Here is a 12,124-nt window from a genome sequence, read left to right as displayed (position 1 = left end):
CCTCCCGGGATGCGGGTAAAGGGTGGCGGCCCTACCCACCGCCCCAGGGGTCCCGGCCAAGCGCCAGCCCAAAGGCGGTTTATATTTAGCCCGGTATCTACTTCGGGCGGAAAGATTTTCCCCCTCCCTGGCACAGCTGTCGAGTCCATCTCCCTCCTCCACCCCCGCCCTCAGCAAATGGCAGCCCTGAGTCCCCTGGGGAAACCTTGGCCACCCCGGCAGCGTCCAGATCTACTCCTCCTCCGGCCACCCCCCGGGGCCACGCTGCTCCCACCAGCCGGCCGCGTGGCGTGGGGGGCCGCCCCACAGCGTGACCCTATCTTACAGGTGGGCACACTGAGGCGAAGAGGGGCAAGCAGCAAGGCGGGGGTTTGCACCGCGATTTTAGAGGTCCCTGTCTCACTCCAAAGCACCAGGATGCACTCTCATTCCCCCGGGCGCAAGGCTGAGGGTGAAGGTGCATCCCGTGTGTGATGTGGTCCATCCCCACAGCTTCTTGCGGTCTCCCGGGCGTGTCCCAGACAGCCTGTGAGCAACACCTCCCCCCATCTTTCCATCCTGGATCTTGCAGGGGGGAAAGCTGTGGAAAAAAGACCTTCCATCAGAGCCAGAAATAAGATGGCTTTTGTTCTCTCACTGCTTTCACAGCCTCACTGGGTATGAGAAGTTTTACTTAGGGGATAAAGTAATAAAAAGCCCTAACACAGCCAGGGCAGCAAGCTGGAGCCCCACTGAAGTGCCTGGACATGGCCCTGCAGGGCCACCACCACTTTCCCATCGGGCCACCAAGCCATGGCAATGTCCCCACCCCTGGGCTGTGTGTACAAGAAAGGGGTCAGGGTCCAACCACGGGAGTGTAACTACACCATAGTCCTGCACAGAGCAAGAGGGGACCTCTGCATCCCAGCCTGTATGACAGGGGCAGTGGGGCCCAAGTCTATGCTCAGTACCAGAGTGGAGAAGGACTCGGCTCTGCTGGAGATGAGAGTGTGTCTGAAAGCACCCACTCTGCCTGGGGCTGTCTGCTGAGGGGACAAAGGGTGTCCTGCCAGCAAGTTTGTGTCTCCCGCAGCCTTCTTGCCTGTGCAGGGGGCACAAAGCCCCAGCTTGAACCAGGAAGTTGGGGGAGGCGGAAACAGCTTGGTTCTGCCACTTGCAGATAAAAAAATAATATCTCCTCTCCAGTGCATGATTAACACCCAGTCTCATAAACAGACCGCAATATTTACAACGAACTCGTCTTCCTCGCTGCTCTCCACCAGAAGCCGTTCAGCTGTATTCAGCTGGTTGTGTCACCCCGACCAGCTCTCCTCACCATGGGGAAGCATCGCCTGGTCCGAGCCTGCCGGCATTCAGCAAGGGACAGGCAGCCGGGCAGGTTGGCAGTATGAAACCCTTTTTGAATAACTTGGAAAAGTAAGTATATATACTTGCAGCAAATTAACTGAAGTGCACAGCCTCCGCACACTCTTCAGCTTGTCTCCATGGTGGATTTCTTTGCTAGAGCACTTACAGCTCCTGCTAGATCTCTCACTTTTTCCTTGCCTTTTTTTTAAAGAGAGACTTCACCGAGGGCCTGATCCTTCCTTCCACCCCCTCACTTTGGCAGGCGTGGGAGCAGGTTTGATGCAAGGCACCCATGGAGATTTTAGGAGACTGGCATGGAAACACTGAGGATGGGGATGCTGAGCTCAGACACACTGAGCCTGCTCTGCGGAATGATGTTTAGTTAGTTGCTGGTCCCCAGCAGTCTGGGAGAGGGCAGGACTGGGACTCGGGGGATGCCAGTGCTGATGACCTTCTGCCTGATGCACCAACCACCCCCTGCAAACATAAAGAGGCGCGGGGCTGGGAGAAGCCCAGTCATTCCAGTATGAGCCTGGCCAAATTCAGCCCATTCCCCCAGCCTCTGGCTGCAGAATGCACAGAACCAGAACCATTACAGGCAGAGAGTGGTAAAGAAAATCGTGCAGGGCCCCTGCATGAGCTGTGGATGTGGGTCAGCCCCAGGTCCTGTGCTGGGACTGCAGAGACACAGTAACAGGCTGCAACCAGCAGTGCTGAGCAAAGAAAAAATATTCCTGTATAACTATCATATCAAACCTGCTGGTCATCCTGGAGACCTGTCATTGTGCCTCTGCAGAGGGCAGAGGCCATTGCGCACACCAAACCCCAGCCAGCCTAAAAGAAACATCTGAAGGGATCCCTGTGAACTAAGCTATGTTTACTTTTTTTTTTTTTCCCCACAACAAAAGGAGAAAGAGGCAATTAAGAGCTGGCTTGTCTGTGGCCTTGCATTTTACTGCGGGAGACACCTGTCTACAGAGGAGGAGCAGGCTACAGGCTGGGGAAGCATGTGCCCTCCCAAGGGCAAGGGGCATCAGGGAGCAGGGGGAGCCTGGGCACGCTCCCCTCCCATGGCATGGCTCCCAGCACACCCCAACCCAGCAGGCATCACCTCCACTGCGGGAAGAGCTGTGCCTCTGGTTAAGAAATGTCCCCTCCTGTCTCCTGAGCTCCTCCAGGTTATCTGTTGCCTGCGTCTTTGTCCCACCACTTTAATCCCTTTTGTCTCCCTCATCACTTCTTGGGAGATTTGCCCCTTGCTCCTGTGCCCTGCAGGCTATCACCTCTTGTATCTGTTCTGTGTTCTGCACCAAGGTCCTTCAACTGCTCTGGTGGCCCCCCAAACCCCATGTCCCATGTGCGGAAAGTAGACCGCAGAGCATAGCCATCTCCCCTCACTGAGCAGAGCCATCACCCTTCCCCGCCTGGACCTGCAGCAGGAGGGCTTGCATGGGGCTTGGGCTGGAGCAGTGTCTGGCTTGTCAGGCAGGGACAGGGCAGCTTGTGCCTGTCTCGAGCTGTGATTTCCACCTGGAATATGGATATTTTACATGTACCCCTACTCACAATACATGTCACGCACCTTGCTCACTTTCGCCCCTGCACTGGGAGTGGGAGGAGGGGAGACAACCACTTTTAGCGGAGAGATGAAAAAACCCTGCTCATTTTTCACCCTGTGCATGTGTCCCTTGTTAGCAAGGCAGAGCAAATGCATACCCTGCTCAATATTTTTTGGAGCCAATAGATGCCACAGCAGCCAGGAGCCCACAGTGTGTCTGTGAGAGCTGTGCCCGCCCTGTCCCTGACAAGGGAGGTGATTTCCATGAAATGGAAACACAGGCAACGGGAAACCAAAATTCAATTCTGGCCAGGGAAGAAGCTGAACAAAGGGCTGAGGTCTCTGCCACAGCATAAGCAACATCTCCCTCATATGCATCACCTCTGCGAAGTTCAGCTCCACTGCACATTTTACCTGCATTCATTATAGCACCAGGGCTATTTGTTTGTGTATAATAAAGGGGATCTAGGAGAAAAGTGTGTAATTAGCATATCCATCATATAAGTTTTTTAGATATCAATAAAACATCAATTTTCTCCTTCCTGTGCTGTGGTGAATATAAATCAGTAGCCATGATGGAAAAGGAATGCATAACCCCCCTCAAAAGTGCATAAATCTCCCCTCTCCCTGACACATCATTAAACCTCTTGAACGCTGATGGAAAAAGTCCTCTGCCAGGTGCCAAGCACTGCTCTCCAAGCATGCCTGAAGCCTTGCTGGGCAGTGCGGGCAGCAGGCTGGGCTGATATCAACAATAAAGTGGTTGCAAAACCATGGCTGGCTGGTGGTTCAAAGGTTGCAGCCGCAGCTGTGCAAATAGTGGATCTTTCCACAGAGAGAAATTTCTTACCACTAAGTCATTTTGGTTTGGGGCGGTAAGCTGAAATTTTGTATGGTATTTTCTTTTCTAAATTCAAATGGAAATCATAAGGAGAAATTTCAATTCGGTTTGACCCACGGTGTTTTGCTTGGTGTGAAACAAACACAAAAAGCTTTATTTTTGTTTCACTTCACTCAGCCTCCTGCTCCATCCATTCCCTTTCCCATCTTTTTTCATGCATGTGCAAAAACTGCAGCAGAGCCCTTAGTTTTGAAACAAACACCTAGGTGTTATTGATTGAAAACAGCAAAATAAAAAGCCATTTTTAAAGTGTTGGGATTTTAAAATTTTTCCCTAATTATGCTAATTGTGAAATTTAGCTCATTTTCAGATGTTTCAGTTCCCCTTGAATTGCACTGAGAAGACAGAGCTGAGGTGCTCAGTGGGAAAGCCCCACTGAGGCTCAGCTGCTGTAGGGCTGCCATCTCCAAGTTCCCCTGCCTTTTGCCAGCTCCCCCTTGTCTCACATCTCCATGCAGCAACAGCCAGTAAGTAATGGCTCCGTTTGTCACTGACCTGTCACTGCAAGGCCACAGATGTCCCTCATTTTGTTCTCCATCTCCCCCAGGCAAGTTCTGCTGCCCACCCATCCCCTGCTTGCACCACACCTGGCTCTGCATCCCTCCACTCTTGCACCAGGCACAGGTACCCAGCTCCCAAATCCCCTGGCAGCTCCCCAGCCACTGTGCATCTCACAGGCAGCGGATTTAGACATAGTGTTGGTAAGATGTGCCTGGCAGTGTCTCGCCGGGGATGCTGCTCTCACCTGCAGCCTTCTTTGGCGTTATCTGTGGCCATCAGCAGCACTTCTTGGCCAGCACTTGGACCTGCTGTCTGTCTCTGCACAGCCCCAGAGCAATACCCTGTCCTGCCCACAGAGGTGAGCCCCAGCTGATGTGTTCAGTGAACTCTCCTTACTGGGGAGCATCCCACATCCCTCCCCAAACCCTCGTTACCGGGGGTTACTCCCCATCCTACATCCCTCCCTGAAACCCTCCCTGAGCATTGCCCATGAGCGACAAGGTCCACCAGAGAAGGGATGCAGCTCTGGAAAAACTGCTCCTGATCCCTTCCCCTTTCTTCCTCAGCAAGGAGCGATGGAAGGGAGTGTCTGTAATTGCAGCTGTTAGCAGTAACAATCACGGCACTGCCGTTATAAATGGCTCCAGCATGACTTTTACTTACAGATTTCCCTCACGTGATGCTACAAGTTGTGCAAGGAAAAAAACTGCACCGCAGAAAAGCAATTGCACCTTTCAGCTCTGTGGAAGGAGATTTATGGCTTGTTTTGGCCGTAAAGTGGAGCGGGCAGGGCTTGGGTTACAGGTCAGTGTGTCATGACCAGGCAGGCTGGTGTGGTTTGGAGGAAGGGGACATCCTGCATCCCCTTTGTGTTGCCCCGCTGGGGATGAGCCCAGGCATCAGAGCCCCTGCCACTGCCCATTCAGTGGTCCCTGTTAGCAAGGGAAGGGTTTTAGACTAATTCCTGCCAGACATATAACATCACAATGATGTCTGGAGCCAGAGAGGAACTGCGGAAGACAGCGATCTCAGGCTGTAGAGGTGACCCTTGCCAGATCTGCTGGCATTGATTAGAGGCACTGAGAAATGCTGGTGGGTTTCTGCATACGTGTGGTTTGCATCACTGAGACTAATTTCTACAGTGAGGAAAAAGCCAGGCTGTGTCTGGTCTGTGGCTACTGTCAGAGACCATACCTATTGCTTTCCAATCAGCTGGCTGGGAACAGATGTGGAGCCCCCAGCATGAACTCAACCCAGCTGCCCCTCAGCCCATGGCCAGGCCAGGAACCTAGCTGCCATGCGGTTTCTTTCTCTCTGCCCCGGTGACACAAGGACTTTTGGGATGTGTCCCCACTTGCTTTAAGAGATTGTTTGCAATCTGATGTCTGTTTTGAAGCTGCAGGTCCTCTAGCCAGGTGTTACACTTAGGGATGGTTCACACTTAGCCCTGATAGACACACAGTTCCTTCCAGGCCAGGCAAAATCTTCTGTGGAGAAACATCCCAATCTAGTGCTACCCCAGGAGACCACCAAATGGACTCACTGTGAACGAGGTCTGTCTCCTGCAATGCACTGGGGACATCAGCAGGAGTTGACAACCCTAAGGATGCTCATGATGCAGCGCTCAAGCCAGGCAGGGTCAAGCCAGGTTTGGCAGGAGGAGCTGTTTTCCTAACACAGCCCTTGCAAATAGGAAGCCTGTGGCCTTCTGTGCACTTTGATAAGGTTATGAGGTTGTTAAAAAAAAACAGAAAGCTATGGTGGGACTTCCAAAAATTCCCAGAAAGTCCAGTTGGCTTTGGAGATTTCTGCCATAGCTATTACCACACACCTCAACCTCACCTGCACTTAGTTTTTTGTTGCCATTGTAGACATGGTGGTTAAGGGACACGGGTTCAGCACAGAGAACACAGTGTCACGCAGTGACACATCCTCCAGTGTGGAGTTGCACCAATGCATCGTGTCACACACCGGTATGGTCTACTCTGCCTGGTGGGGACCAGCACCAAGGCACAACCCCAGCAATTGTCCATCTGTTGACTGTGGGGGTGGCACAGGAAAGGGTGGTTGCCCCAGCCCTACCCCACACCCCTGGATCCAGCTGGCTCTGGAGCAGAGGGTAGGAGAGAGCTGGTGACTCATGCAAAGGGCACGGAGCCGCTGCCAGTGCTGCCTCGCTGCTTTATTGTGCTCGTGGCAGCTTGGTGTCTGCAACATCGATACGCCAAGATGCACCGATATCTCATGTTTCCTCTGCAACCTGCTGCAACTCTGGTGTGATGGTGGTGGTGGCTGCGAGAGCCAGCAGCCGCAGCTCCAGGGACACTGTTTCCTGTCCCAGGTTACCTTTCTTCCTGCTATTTGGTGTGGTGCTGTCCCCATTCCTTCACCCCCTTCCCTTCTCCCCTCTCAGGTGGGAAGGGGTCAACAGCGAGGATGGTGATGGGGAGGCAAGAGTGTGTGTAACGAGGCGAGCGAGGTTGGGGTAAACAGGACAGGGACAGTCCCAAGGCCATCTGGAACTTTACCAGATCCTGTCCCCTGGAAAACATCCTGAAAGGATAGGGTCCATACTGCCCCAGGACACAACAGGGCAGTGCCATGAACAGGGAGAGGTGCTTTGTGGGGACGGACACTGCACTCTCCTCTGCCACAACTGGTGAGGAGAGGGGTTTAGCAATGGGGCAGCCCTGGGAACAAAGCAGGGAGGGCAGAGGCTCTTCCAGGGGCTCTTCTGGAAGCAGCTCACACGGCTCAGGGGCTCAGAGGAAGCATCTCTTGTTTCTTCTCTAATTTTAGACCTTTTCGGGGTGTTCAGTTTTCTTAACCACTGGTCAGCTGCTGTCTTCTTGCACCAAGCAAGCATGCATAAATTAAACCAGACACATATATATGTATTGGAAATGATCCAGGAGCAATCACTTGCGCGCCAGTGAAGGGCGTGAAACCCCCCATCTGCTTCCTGTTGTAAGACAGCACAGTGAGTCCCCAGCCCGGCCACCACCAGCACAGCTCCCCCGGCTTTGTCCCTCTATGGCGATGGGGGACACTGCACCCCTCAGCGCAGGAGCGGGGCTGGAAGCAACCTGGTAGGGTCATCTTGACCTAAACTCTCTGGGCAGATGTTTTTTTTCTTATTCCCCAGCTGAGTTTCCAGGCAGGACACCTCTGCGATCTCAAGCAAAGCAGAGGGGCCGCGTGGGAGCAGCGAGGAGCTTGCTGCCTGCTCACAGCCCTGCATACATCGGTTGTGAGTCAGCCCGGGAAAGGTCAGCCTGTTCGGGGGCGTCAGGTGATGAGCGGAGGCAGCCCCGCTCCCCTCACAGAGCGGGCTCCTGGCTAAGGGGAGCTGCTGCTGCTTTGGCTTTTTGTTCTGTATTTCTGTATTCCTATGCATTTCAGTAGCAGTCATGCCTTTACATGCAGGTTTGCAGCCAGGGGTATGTTGTTACCCAACCTTGGGATTTTTAAGATCAGGCACGTTGACACTGGCTGAGCAATATATGGGCCAAATCCTGTCCTGGAGAATGTAGAGGAGGCAATAAATAAACCAGGCAGGGCATGGCTACTGTCCACAGACCCACATGCCCATGCACTTGCAGCTGGGGACAGGGCTGCTCCATCCCTGGAGGTTGCTCTTGGGGATCTTGAGTGCTAAATCCACCTCTGTGGTGGGCTCAAGTCCCAGTGGATCAAATTCAGCCAGTGGGTAAAGTGACCCACCTGCAGCCAAGGCAGGCACATCCCCTCCTGGCAGGTCTCATCCTGGCTCCCACTGAAACAGGGACGAAAGCATCATTTTACCCCGCTCAGAAGAGCTGTGGGAAATTATGGCTGCTGGGATGCTGCTTGGAAGAAGCTGGATCAGTACCGACATCCATGCCACTGGAATCAGGCCCATCCAGTGAATTATTATTGCCTGGAAACCATAGCTCCTCCTGGCTTAAAAAAACCTGCTGCAGGCAGCTTGCCTGGGTGTATAAACACCCTGACAACTCCTAGTGGATTGGGCTGTGCTGCTGCTGGTCTGACCCTGTGCACTGCCTCTGCCCTGGGGACTGAAGACCCCCCCCCCCAGTCTCCTGATGCTCATCATCGCATCCTCATCCTCCGCGGGTACTGATGGGGAGGGAGAATATGTGAAAAATCAATAGCTCCAGCTCAGGCTGCCAGAGGATTTGTGCATTTTGCACTGTTGTCTCTGGGAAATCTAATATATCGATTGCATTTCTCAAGACCAGTATCGATGAAACAGATAATGGGGGTGTTTGGGGCTGGCCGGTGGATGCCAAGGGTGTCTGAAGCCCAGAACTGCTGCTCTATTGATCCTGGCAGGCAGGGAATCACCTCCTGGCACGATTTCTAAATCCCCTCATCGTTCCACGTCAAGCTTGCCCCTGACCTGCTTTTACTCCTTTATTTATTTACTCCCCACCTTCCTTTCCAAGTGGTGGTGGTGAAGCCCCGGGTCTCCCTTGGGAGCAGGAATCACCACCCAGGCAGGTCAGGGCAGTGAAGGATGCAGAGAACAGCCATTTCCCCACACGACGCCCCTGCCACCTCTACGGAGCAGCTCTGGCCAGTGGCAGAGAGCAGTTCTGCTGTGCTGAGGCTAGCGGCACGCTGCTGCTCCCAGCCTCCTGGGTTCAGGAATTATTTCTTATGGTTTCGATGGAAAAGAGGTGAATTTAACTTCGCTGCTCGCCCTGATGTTGACCCACCCAGCGGTCCAGGCTCTGCATGTCCTGCTTTGCTCATGTGGCCAGGGAGGGTTGTTCTGCTAAAGCATCCCCACCTTTGACAAACTGAGCCCCTAAATATCCAGGCATCTTAAAAGTCAGCTGCCTGGGGAGGAGGCAGGAAGAGAGGTATAGGAATGGCTGTCTGTGGGTGTCTTGCATTGTCTCTTGCAATTGAAAACCCTCCTCTTAGTGATTTTATGAATACCATTAAAGAAAATGTTCCCCTGCAAGACTCTTTCTAAAGCCTCTTTTGAAGACTTCTTCTCCCCAGCAATGCAGGATCTTTAAAAGTATAATTATACTTTTTTTAAAAAAACCCACCATGCTATTTATAAATTATTCTATATGTTCTCAACAAAGCAAGTGCCAGACTGCACTGGCGGAAAGCCCACTCCCGACTTCTCCTTGATTGGTTTAAAAATGCAAATAACATTGCTTCTTTTACTTTTTCCTAGCTACAACAGCACAGGGGAAAATCACAATGCAAACTCTTTCCCAGAAAAGAGTGAGAAATGAGGACGATGCAGCAGCCTGGTACAAGCAAGGTATGGGGACTGGGATTCTGGTCTGAAACCAGGATCAGCTGGGATCGCCATCCTTCCTCGGCTGGGATGCGTTGCCTGCTTTCCCCCTGCCTGCTCTCCAGCCTGGCTGCAGGCAGAAGGCAGCAGAGACAGGCAGCAGTGGCCCTTCCTCTTTCATTTAGGGCTCCTCCTGCCCCCTCTTCCTTCCTGCCTTCATCCTCCAGCCCCTGGATGTGCAGAGCTGAGAGTTTTGAAATGTTTCAAAGAGTCAGAAAGCTCTGAGTCCCAGCAGAGCGGTGAAACACTGTCACAATGCCAAGAGTGGTCCCAAAGCGTGTCTGATAACAGGAGGCAAGGTTTTGCCAATCAGATATATAAATGGAGCTGTTGCTCGAGAACATGGCAATAGTGAGTAAGAAGGAGTCCAGCCCCTGCTCTCTTGCTATCTCCTGCCTTTGTTTAATATCAATAAATAGCATTTATTGGTATTAAATAAATAAATAGCATTTATTAGTGAGTAAAAGACTCTCTGAGGTACAAAGGAAAGGGGGGATCACTAGTTATTTTCAGTCACTGAATTTGTAAGCTGTCATATCAGAAGATATTCATTTATTATACATCATGGTACATATTTCATGCAATGCATCCAGCAAATAATAAAGATAATATTTATTTCTTAATCTGTCCTCCTCCCCCATGCTGCACGTTACCTCTGAAAGCGTGACAGCATTCAAAGGGCCGAAGCTGCAAAGACCCACCTCACGTCTGCTCCCGCTGCAGTCAGTGTCACTGATCGCGGTGGGAGCAGACTCAGACCCTGAGTGGTTTTATCTGGAACGAGCCTGCAAAGGTAATGCATTAAAAAGCTGGTGACCTGCTAAATGTAAGTCAAGCTGTGACATAGCGGTTAGCTCGCACTGAGGTCAGCGCCGGGCAGGTTGCTGAGTGTGAAGTTTCAGATGAAGGGCATTAAAGCTCTATTCATTAAACGGTTTTCTGCAAACATAATTAAGAGATGGTATCAGTGAGCATCACTGCTGCATGCGCCGCTGTCGCTGCTGGGTAAATCTCAACGCGAGTAAGAGTGCTCGCAAATCAGAGGTCCCCGGGCCTGTGACAGGACCCCAATAAATCACCTGCAGCAAACAAGCTCTGCTCCTGCAGACATCGGTAGGAGTGATGCTCCGGGCAGCTGCCTACCGCAGTGGGCAGGAACGGCGCCGTGCCGAGGGGCTGGCAGTTGGGATGAGGTTGGCCCTGGTGTGGGTATGGGAAAAAGCTGAAAACTATCATCTGAAGTTGTGCTGGAGGTTGGGAGGCTTGAAGGAAAACCCAAATTAATCCCAAACACAGCAAATTCCCAAAATCTGGGAACTGGGGAGGGGCAAGATTAGGGTCACTGGGATACCCGGGGATAACAGAGGGCTGCAGCCCCTGGAGCTCCGCATGGCTCCATTTGGTCTCTCATGCTATAAGGCAGCGGGTACCCAATCCTTCAGTTCCCAGGAGTGTCTGTATTTTGGGGCACCCATGCCCCTGCGCAGGGGGGCTTGCTCTTACACCTGCCCTGGGTTTCCCAGCTCCCCCTTGCCCCGCAGCAGTATGCATGGCACCCTGCTGGTAAGTGTGACAAGCGGTGCAAGAGCAAAGGCATTTGTGATCAGGCAACTTTTGGAGAATTTTCCCTTTGTTTTTTTCCTTTCCCTTTCCCACCTCCTTTTCCTTTGCACTGTATTCTCTTTCTTTTCCTTCCCCCTGGCTTTTTGTGGCCTGTCAGCGTAATTTCCCTCCTCCCTCAATTCTTACTCATCTTGAATTTTCTCCTACTCTTCCCTTCCATCTCCATCCTCACTTTCTCTCTTTTCCCTGGCTCACATCTCCCCACCTCCTCACCTCTTCCCCCATGCACACTGCTCTCCCTGCCACACTTCTCCCCACCCCAATCCCATTCCATCCTCTCCCTATCCCCATTCCCATTCCCATCCCCATCCACTGCCCATCAAATCTCATCCCATCCCATCCCATTCCTCTCCCTATTCCCATTCCCATCCCCATCCCATCCCAACCTATCCTATCTCATCCACATCCCTGACCCATCCAATCCCATTTCCATCCCCATTCCCATCCCATCCCATTCCCATCCCATCTCCTTCCCCATCCCAATCCCATCCCATCTCCATCCCTATTCCCATTCCCATCCCATCCCCACTGCCATCCCCATCCCATTCCTATTCCCATTCCCATCCCCATTGCCATCCTATCCAATCGCATCCCCATCCTCATTCTATTTCCATCCCATTCTCATCCCATTCCCACTCCCACTCCCACTCCCATTCCCATCCCCATCCCAGCCAGCACCAGAGTTCAAGATTCAAACTGGGGCTGTCCCAGAGCCGCCGTCGCTTATGCAGGGGCCGGGCGGCAGATCCTGAAGGACGAAGGCGGCACGTTTGGGCCCGGACCGACCCCCAAAATGAGCAGAAAGAGTAAAAGGAGGCGGGGCGCCCCCCGCTGGGGGAGCCCCGCGGCCCTCGCGCCCCCCCGCGCTCCC

This window comes from Athene cunicularia (genome assembly GCF_003259725.1).
Source record: "Athene cunicularia isolate RWA chromosome 8 unlocalized genomic scaffold, athCun1 chr8_part1, whole genome shotgun sequence".
Classification (NCBI taxonomy): domain Eukaryota; kingdom Metazoa; phylum Chordata; class Aves; order Strigiformes; family Strigidae; genus Athene; species Athene cunicularia.
Note: the sequence above shows the minus strand (reverse complement) of the source record.